The sequence below is a fragment of the Callorhinus ursinus genome, unplaced genomic scaffold (genome assembly GCF_003265705.2).
Source record: "Callorhinus ursinus isolate GAN/ISIS: 27379988/994484 unplaced genomic scaffold, GSC_fseal_2.0 scaffold6, whole genome shotgun sequence".
NCBI lineage: Eukaryota > Metazoa > Chordata > Mammalia > Carnivora > Otariidae > Callorhinus > Callorhinus ursinus.
Genome location: NW_027397068.1, coordinates 80,692,468 through 80,701,201, shown reverse-complemented (window position 1 = coordinate 80,701,201; position 8,734 = coordinate 80,692,468). Strand labels below are relative to the sequence as shown.

Below are 8,734 nucleotides of genomic sequence, written 5' to 3'. Positions count from 1 at the left end.
ATAATTAAGTTACAAAGGCTTTTAAAATGTTGGTTAGTTTTCTTATTTGTGTGTTATTACTATTTTTAGATTAAACTTTTAATTTGGAGATAATTGGAGACACCAGTGCAATTGTAAGAAATAATGCAGAGAGAAAACCTGTGTGCCCTGTGTCCAGTTTTCCCCAATGGTAACATTTTGAAGAACAGTCACACAACCAAGATTCTACTTCGATGCAGTCAAGATACAGAGCATTCCCACCCGTATTAGTATTCCTCACGGAGCCTTTACAGCCACACCCTGTTCCCTTCTGCTCCCACTCCATCTTTAACCCCTGGAAACTACTAATATGTTCTCCATTTCCTTAATGTTGTCATTTAAAGAGGGTTATATACACGAAATGATGCAGTATGTAACCTTTTGGGACTGGATTTCTTCACTCAACGTAATTCTCTGGAGATTAATCCAAGTTGTTGCCTGTATCTATAGTTTGTTCCTTTTTCTATCTGAGTAATATTTCACAGTATAGATGTACTACAGTTTGATGAACCTTTCACCAGTTGAAGGACATTTACTTGGTTTCCAGTTTGGGGCTAGTGTGAAAAAAGCTGCTGTAAACATTCATGTACAAGTTTTGCATGAGCGTATGTCCTGATTTCTCTGGGATAAGTGCCCTAGGATATTACTTCTGGGTCATGTGATAGCTGCATGTTTTGCTTTTTAAGAATCTGCCAAACTGTTTTCCAGAGTGACTGTACCATTTTACATTTGTTTCTCCATATTCTTGTTGGCATTTGGTGTTATCACTAGTTTTTTATTTTAGCCATCTGATAGATATGTAGTGTTACCTTATTGTGGTTTTAGTTTGCATTTCCCTAGTGGCTAGTGATGTTGAATATATTTCCATGTATTCCTTTGCCATCTGTACGGTGTGTTTTTTGTTTTTTTTTTGTAAAATGTCTCTTCATGTCTTCGCCCATTTTCTAATTGCATTAATTTTTCTTCTGTTGAGTTTGAGAATTCTTTATATATTCTAGATACTAGTCCTTTGTAGGCTATATAATTTATAAATATATTCTCTCAGTTTGTGGCTTGTCTTTTCTTCCTCTAAACAAGTCTTTCACAGAAAAAAATGTTTAATTTTAATGAATTCCAATATATTGATTTTTCCTTTTATGGATTATGCCTTTGCTGTTAAGTCTAAGAACTCTTAGTTTTGGTCTAGAATCTGGAGATTTTTTGTACACTTTTTTCCTTAAAGTTTTATAATTTTATATTTTACATTTAAATCTGTGCTCCATTCTGAATGAAATTTTGTGTGAGATGTGAAACTAAAGTCAGGGTTTATTTTTATTTTTTTGCCTGTGGCTATCCAATTTCTCTGGAACCGTTAGTTGAATGATCTTTCCTGCACTGAACTGCTTTTGCACTTTTGTCAAAAGTTGGTTGGACATATTTATGTCGGTTTATTTATGTTTTTTTGTTTGTTTGTTTTATTCCATTGACCTTTGTGTCTATCCCTGTACCAATATTACACATTCTTGATTACTGTAGTCATATAGTAAGTTTTGGAATCAGGCAGATGAATGCCTCTCATTTTCTTCTTTTTCAAAATTGTTTTAGCTATGTGAGTTCCTTTGTCTCTCTATCAGTTTTTGAATAATCTTGTCTTTATTTACAAAGTCTTAGGATTTGGTAGGAATTGTGTTAAAACTATCAATCTGGGAAGAACTGACATTTTTATTGTTTTATTATTTTATTACATTTATTATCTTATTATTAGTAATACTATTACACTGTGAACATAGTGTAGCCCCCCATTTCTTTAGATCATCTCTGATTTCTTCCATCAGTATTTTGTAGTTCCACATACAAATCCTATGTGTGTTTTGTTAGATTTATACCAATTTCATGTTTTTGAGCAATTTTCCATGTTATGTTTAAAATTTAGTTATCCATATGTTCAGTACTATCAAAAAAGAAATAAGATTGACTTTGATATGTTTATTTTGTATCCTAAACCTTGTTGAACTCACTTATAATTCTAGAAGCTTGTCTATTTTTGTAGATTCCTTGGAATTTTCTACATAGGCAATCATGTCATCTGCAAATAGGGACAATTTTATTTCTTCCCTTCGTATCTGAATGCCTTTTATTTCTTTTTCTTACTTTATTGCACTGGTTAGACTTCCTGCCCTATGTTGAATAAGAGTGGTGAGACCAGACATTCTTGCCTTCTTCCCAATCTTAGGGGAAAGCATCAGTTTTTAATTATTAAGCATGATGTTAGCTGTAGGATTTTATAAATATTCTTTATCTAGTTCAGGAAATTCCACTCTATTCCTATTTTTATAAAATTAAAAAATTCATGAGTGAGTGTTGAATTTTGTCAAATGCATTTTCTGCATCAACTTATATAGTCATGTGGGTTTAGTCTGCTCATGTTGTGGATTACATGATCAATTTTTAAATATTGAACTGGCTTTGCAATTCAGGTGTGAATAAAACACACTTGGCTATCTTTTTTTTATATGTTGTGGAAATCTGTAAGCTAATGTTTGTTAAGGAGTTTTGCATTTATTATCATGATATTGGTTTGTCATTCTTTTTTTTTTTTTTTCCCATGAGAGTAGTCATTTATTACCTGGCCAGATTACAGAAATAATCATGGCAGATACCTTAGTTCATCCTTCTAATAAGCCTATTGATCTGGTCTTCCCTGTTACCAGCATCTCCACCTTCTACAAAATGGGTGGTCTTTTTCTTCATTCCCCCTCGTGGAGAAGATAATTTGAAGGGCCATAAAAAGTTGTTTGCTTCTTTGAAATGTTTTCCAACAGTATAGGTCTCGTGAATCAGATCCTCCATGCAGATGATGCCATATTTACCAAGAGATCGGGCAATCAATGTGTTATCTGTCAGGGCAATTCGCTTCTTGTTGATTTTGCCATAACCACGCTTGTAGATCCATCCATTCACCGACTTCAGATTTGGGTACCCCCATGCTATATAAGGTTCCACAATCCTTAGCATGTTAACTGAAGCCTTGTTGAGCTTAACAAAGGTGCCATTGAAGATCTGGCGAAGGCGAAGAAGCTGCAACACCTTCCGAACCTTTGGGCTCACACCATTGATACCTCTGATCCTGATGACAAATGCCAATTTGGGTTCCGCAGGAACGTAGGAGTTGCCAGCTTCTCTTGCCATCCTTGCCATTCGAACCTCAGTTCTGTACATCTGCCTATATTCCTTATGGTAATGCTTAGCTTTTTCACAGATGAGCTTCCTTGCCTTTCGAAGCATCTTCTGAGCAAACTTCTTCCTCAGACGCTTGATCTTCAACTCTGCGAAATTCCCTCGCTTCTTCTTACGGGTTTCTGGCACAGCAGAAACCTTCTTTTTCTTCTCTTCTGCACCCTCCATGGTTCCAGCCGGAAAAAGAGTTGTCATTCTTTTTTGATATTCTCTTTGACTGGTTTTGGTATCAGGGTAACACTGGTTTCATTAAATCAACTGGTAAGTGTTCTTTTCTATTTCCTAGAAGAGATTGTGTAGAATTGGTGATAATTCTTCTTTAAACATTTGGTGGAATTCCTCAGTGAAACCATTTGGCCTGGAAACTCTTCTTTGGGGAGTTTTAAAATTACGAACTCAATATCCTTAAGAGTTAAAGTGTTATTCAAATTATCTATTTTATATTGGGTGAATTGTAGTAAACTGCATTTTTGGAGGAACTGCTCCATTTTGTCTAAGCTGGCAAATTTTTGTGTGTAGAGTTGTTCATAGTATTCCTTATCCTTTTGATGTCTGCAGGGTTTGTAGTGATATCCCCTGTTTTTTTAAAGATATTGACAATCTGTGTCTTCTATCTTTTTCAGTCTTTGTAGAGGTCTGTCAATTTCATTGACCTTTTCAAAAAAACAGTTTTTCATTTCATTGATTTTCTTTATTTTTTGTTTTCAATTTTATTGACTTATGCTTATTTCCTTCCTTCTGCTTACTTTGGGTTTATTTTGTTTTCTTTTTCTAGTTTCTTGAGCTGGGAGCTTAGATTATTTATTTGTGAACTTTTCTATTTTTTAACCTATACATTTTGTGCTATAAATTTCCCTCTCAACATTGCTTTAGCTGTGCCCCACAGATTTGACATACTGTATTTTCCTTTCAGTTCAATGTATTTTTTAAATTTTTACAAGAATTCTTCTTTGACTAAAAAAAAAACAAAAACCAAAACCCAAAACAAAACAGAAGTATATTGTTTAGTTTCCAAGTGTTTGGCAATTTTATTATCTTTCTACTATTGATTTCTAGTTTGATTCTATTGTAGTTGAAAACACCCTCTTTATAATTTCATTTATTTCTAATTTGTTGAGTTTGTTTTATAGCTCAGGATGTAGTCAATCTTGGTGTATATTCATAAGCACTTGAAAAGAATGTGTATTCTGTTAATGTTCGGTAAAGTGCTCTCTAAATGTCTGTTAGATTCTGTTGGTTGATTGTATTGTTAAGTTATTCTCTATTTTTGATAATTTTATGCTTGGTTGTTCTATTGTTGATAATGGGATGTTAAAGTCTCCAAGTATAATTATAGATTTGCCTATTTCTTCTTCTGGGTATCAGTTTTTGCTTCATATATTTTATAGTTTTATAGTTTGGTCCATACCTATTTAGGATTGCTATAACTTTTTGGTAGATTGAACTTTTATCATTATATTATGTCTTTCTCTGTGTCTGGTAATTTTCTTTGCTCTGAAATCTGCCTTATATTAATGTAACCACTCCTGCTTTCCTTCGATTGATGTTTGTATGATATATATTTTTCCATCCTTTTGTTTTCAACCTTTTTATGTTATATTTGATGAGTGATTCTTGTAGACAGCAAATATTTGGGTCATGGTTTTTAATTCACTCTGCCTACCTCTGTCTTTTAATTGGTGTATTTAGATCATTTACATTTAATGTAATTATTGACACGTTAGGGCTGAAGTCTGTAATCTTATTTTTTTTTCTTTATTCTCTCTGCTTTTCATTTGTCTATTTATTGGTCTTCCTTTGGTTAGCTTGGACATTTTTAAAATTCCGTTTTGAATTATGTTTAGTGTTCATTAGTGCATCTCTTTGTATAACTTTTTACGTGGTTGTTTTTGGTATTACATTATATATATGTAACTTATCATAGTCTACTGGTGTTGTCATCTTACCAGTGCAAGTGAAGTATAGAAATCTTTCCTATTTTATATCCTTTTACTCTTCCCTGTTTATAATATATTTTATTTATTTATTTTTAAATATAACATTTTAAAATATTTTCTTTATTTACATTTGGAACAACATCAAAGAGTGGTATAATTTTTGCTTCAACTGTTAAACACAATTTAGAAAACTGAAGAAGAGATGAAAGGTCTGTTGTATTAAGTTTGCTATATTTTTACTTGAAAAATTCCTTCTTTTATCATTTCCATTCTGTTTGGGGAACATCCATCGGCCATTATTTTATGATAGGTCTACTGAATTCTCTCAGTTTTCCTTTGTCTGAGAATGTCTTGATTTCTTCTTCATTCTTAAAGGGCATTTTCACTGGATGTAAGATTCTGAACTGACAGTTATTTCAGCATTTGTAAAATATCATGTCACTTCCTTCTGGCCTTCATGATTTCAGATGAGAAATACATGGTTATTCCATGTATTTTTACATCATTATTCCATGTATTGTTTTTCCCTTAAAGGCAGAATGCCATTTTTTCTCTGGCTGTTTTTAGGATTTTATTCTCTGTCTTTAGTTTTTAGAATTTTAATTATGGTCTACCTTGATTTAGGATCTTTGGATTTATCCTTTGCTCAGCTTCAGAATCTCTGGGTTTATGTCTCTTGCCAAATTTGAGAAGTTTTCAACTATTATTTTTTGAGCTCTTTTTCCTCTCCATCCTCTTTCTCTTCTCCAGGATTCTGGGCTGTCAGGACATTCCCTCTTCATTCATGATTTGTTCTCTCTGAGAGGCATGAGACAGCAGAGAATGCCCTGCATTCTTACCAAAGTGTCCTTCTGTGAGGATGTGCTCAGACCTGGCTCCTGCCTTCCGTAAGTCACAATACCAGCCTGGAATGGATCCGAGCCTCTGACAGAGGTACTTGGAGTATTTTCATCTGAAGAGATTCTGTGACTACAATGACAAATCCATTTTTGATATGACTAAATGACTAAATCATTGTTTTTTCAAGCCCAACGCAGGGCTTAAACTCATGACCCTGAGATCAAGACCTGAGCTGACACCAAGAGTTGGACACTTAAATGATTGAGCCACCCCAGCACCTCATGACTAAATCATTCTATTGATAAATCATGTACAGGTCATTCAGTAACTTAAGCATATAGGTACATGTACATCAAATGCATGCAAGGAACAGATTCCATGTGTGGCTCTGTGTTAACCCCAACCCCATCTCACCAGGGCCTCAGTGTCCAGGGCAAATGTCTGGTCTGGACTCCCCTGGGTCTCTGGGCTCTGTGATGGTGATGCTCTTCCCCATATACCAGTTCACAGTCCCTAATGACCACTTACATCAAAACTGATATTAACATCCTGGAGACTGCAGTATCCATAATTGCTGAGTCCAAATGAAGGCACATACTCCCCTGGAACCCTGGTTCTACAGCTCAGCTGCTCTGCCCCACACTCTGACCCACAAATCTGCCACATGCCCACCATTGTACAGCTGCTCAGAAACAGCTTCTGGGGTTTTTGGTTAGAAAATGTCTGAAGTTGGTGTCGTTGGAAGGGCTCCACCTCTATTCATACTCTCATAGTTTGGTGGGTACCCTCCCCTGTGCCCCTAGGGTTAAACCACACAGGGGCTTGCTCCTTAATTAATCCATGCCCTTGGGTGCTCCCTACAGGGCCCTTTTTGAGTTATGGGCTCATGTGTTTGGAACAAGTGGGGACATCCCTGAGGAAGATGGCTGTCTCGGGTGGGGACGTGGTGAGGCACGGGGAGGTTGCTCTGCAGAGGGAAGATACCTCATGTAGGCTTGCGACATTGTTGAGAAGATATTTTCCATGCAAGAAGGACTTTTAAAAAAGTCATGAAGTAGTATTTTTTTTTTCTCGTTGCTTACAATAAAAAGGTAGGTTTGCAATGTTTGGGGTAGGGGTGAGGAGGAGTAGGGATAAAGAGAATGTGAAACGACTGAGAACGAACAAATGACAAATGATTTCTTGCTAAGTAGGATTTAGCAAAAGGCCCCCAATTGGAGCATTTTGCATGATATTTCACTGAAATCTCATAGGGTTTGTGAAACATTCTTGTTGGTTGATTTTATATCTTTCTCTCTCTTTAAAAATAAAAAGCAACAAACAGTTGATCTGTGTTAACGGTGTGCTCAGGAAAGCTGTGTGCCGGAGGGTCTGTGTGATGGCGTCTGCCTCCAGGGGATGCAGTCCGTCTGTGAAGACGCAGGACACACCCAGGCCATGGGTACCCTGCACAGAAGAAGACTCAACCTTGACTCTGAGTCCAAGTGAGGACTGAATTCTGCAGAACTGCATCTGTAATTTTCAAGTTAAAATGGGAAAGAATGGAGAAAAATAAATCTTTTTACATCATAGCAGGTTCCAGTTATGCTTCCCATAATCTTTATTCTCAGCTCTGAGTTGACTTCAATGGTTCGCCTTCAGGACACACACTCTCTGTGGTCTGTCTGCTCTCTCAGCAGTGTCCCTGCTCCCCTGGACTGGCTCTAGGTAGAGGCTGAGACCTGGGCAGAAAAGAGAGAAAGTCATGCACACCTTTGCACCCCAAGTTGCCTAAGGTGCTATACCCCTAGGATGAAAATGTGGGCAGGCCTGTGGGGCTGGAGGAAGACCCATGCAGACACTTGACACTTGGGGTCAGCTTTCAAGCAAACAGGGTCGAGGAGTCGAAGGAAGACCAGGGGCTGGGGACCGTGTGTAGTAGGAGCGCAGCTACGACTGTGCAGAGTGAGGGAAGGACAATCCCATGCAGGTGGCAGATGTCTGACACGGCATCGATGATCCCTGAACTTTCACTGAAAATCAGTTCCTCACTGTGGTGTCCAGCACGGCCCTGTTCTCACTCAGTATGGCTGAGATCCTCTCCAAAAATTGTAATTATCTGGCATTTTACCTGCAGGTTTTCTTTGTCTATGGGAGGGTTCCATTACAACTAATTCCAAAACGCTTTTTTTAAAACCTGGCATAACAATTTGTGCTGACCTGCTTGGTATCATCAGCTGGGTCCTGTGGCACTGGGTGAATGTTGGTATAAAGGAACCACTAGCCCACCAGGTGCAGGCTCGGGCAGACCAGTCTTTCCATGTGGCCTCCTGGTGCCTTCGAGGTGCGCTGGGCTCCGCTCCCAAGACAGGTAGCAGTGGAAACTCTTCATCTAGCCTGAGCCCAGTGAGCCATTCCATGGCAGCTGGGGCACTTCACTGTACCTTCAGGTTGGGCTCTGGCCTCGGGTCTGCTTCATCCTCAGGGTCCCCACAGAGTGGAAATCCTGCTGGCAGAGAAGCCCCTTGTGTGGTCCGACCTGCTCCCTGGGGTTCAAACACATCACCATCTCCCAAGCACGGCCAGGGTCCTGCTCTGCCTGGATGCAGCGGTCTGGGGGATGGCACTGCCTTAGCCTGTTAGCTGGGTCTGGCTCCTCAAAGATAGTGGTTGGCCCATCCAAGCCTGGACCTGCCTTGCCCCTGTCACTATTCAAGAGGGAAACCAACCATCATCTGAAACAA

General features: G+C 38.0%; 1 pseudogene; it reads right to left on the bottom strand.

Moving 5' to 3' along the window:
- Positions 1–2,594: 2,594 nt before the first annotated feature.
- LOC112819590 (large ribosomal subunit protein uL30 pseudogene) lies at positions 2,595–3,402 on the bottom strand (annotated as a pseudogene).
- Between the last annotated feature and the right edge of the window lie 5,332 nt (positions 3,403–8,734).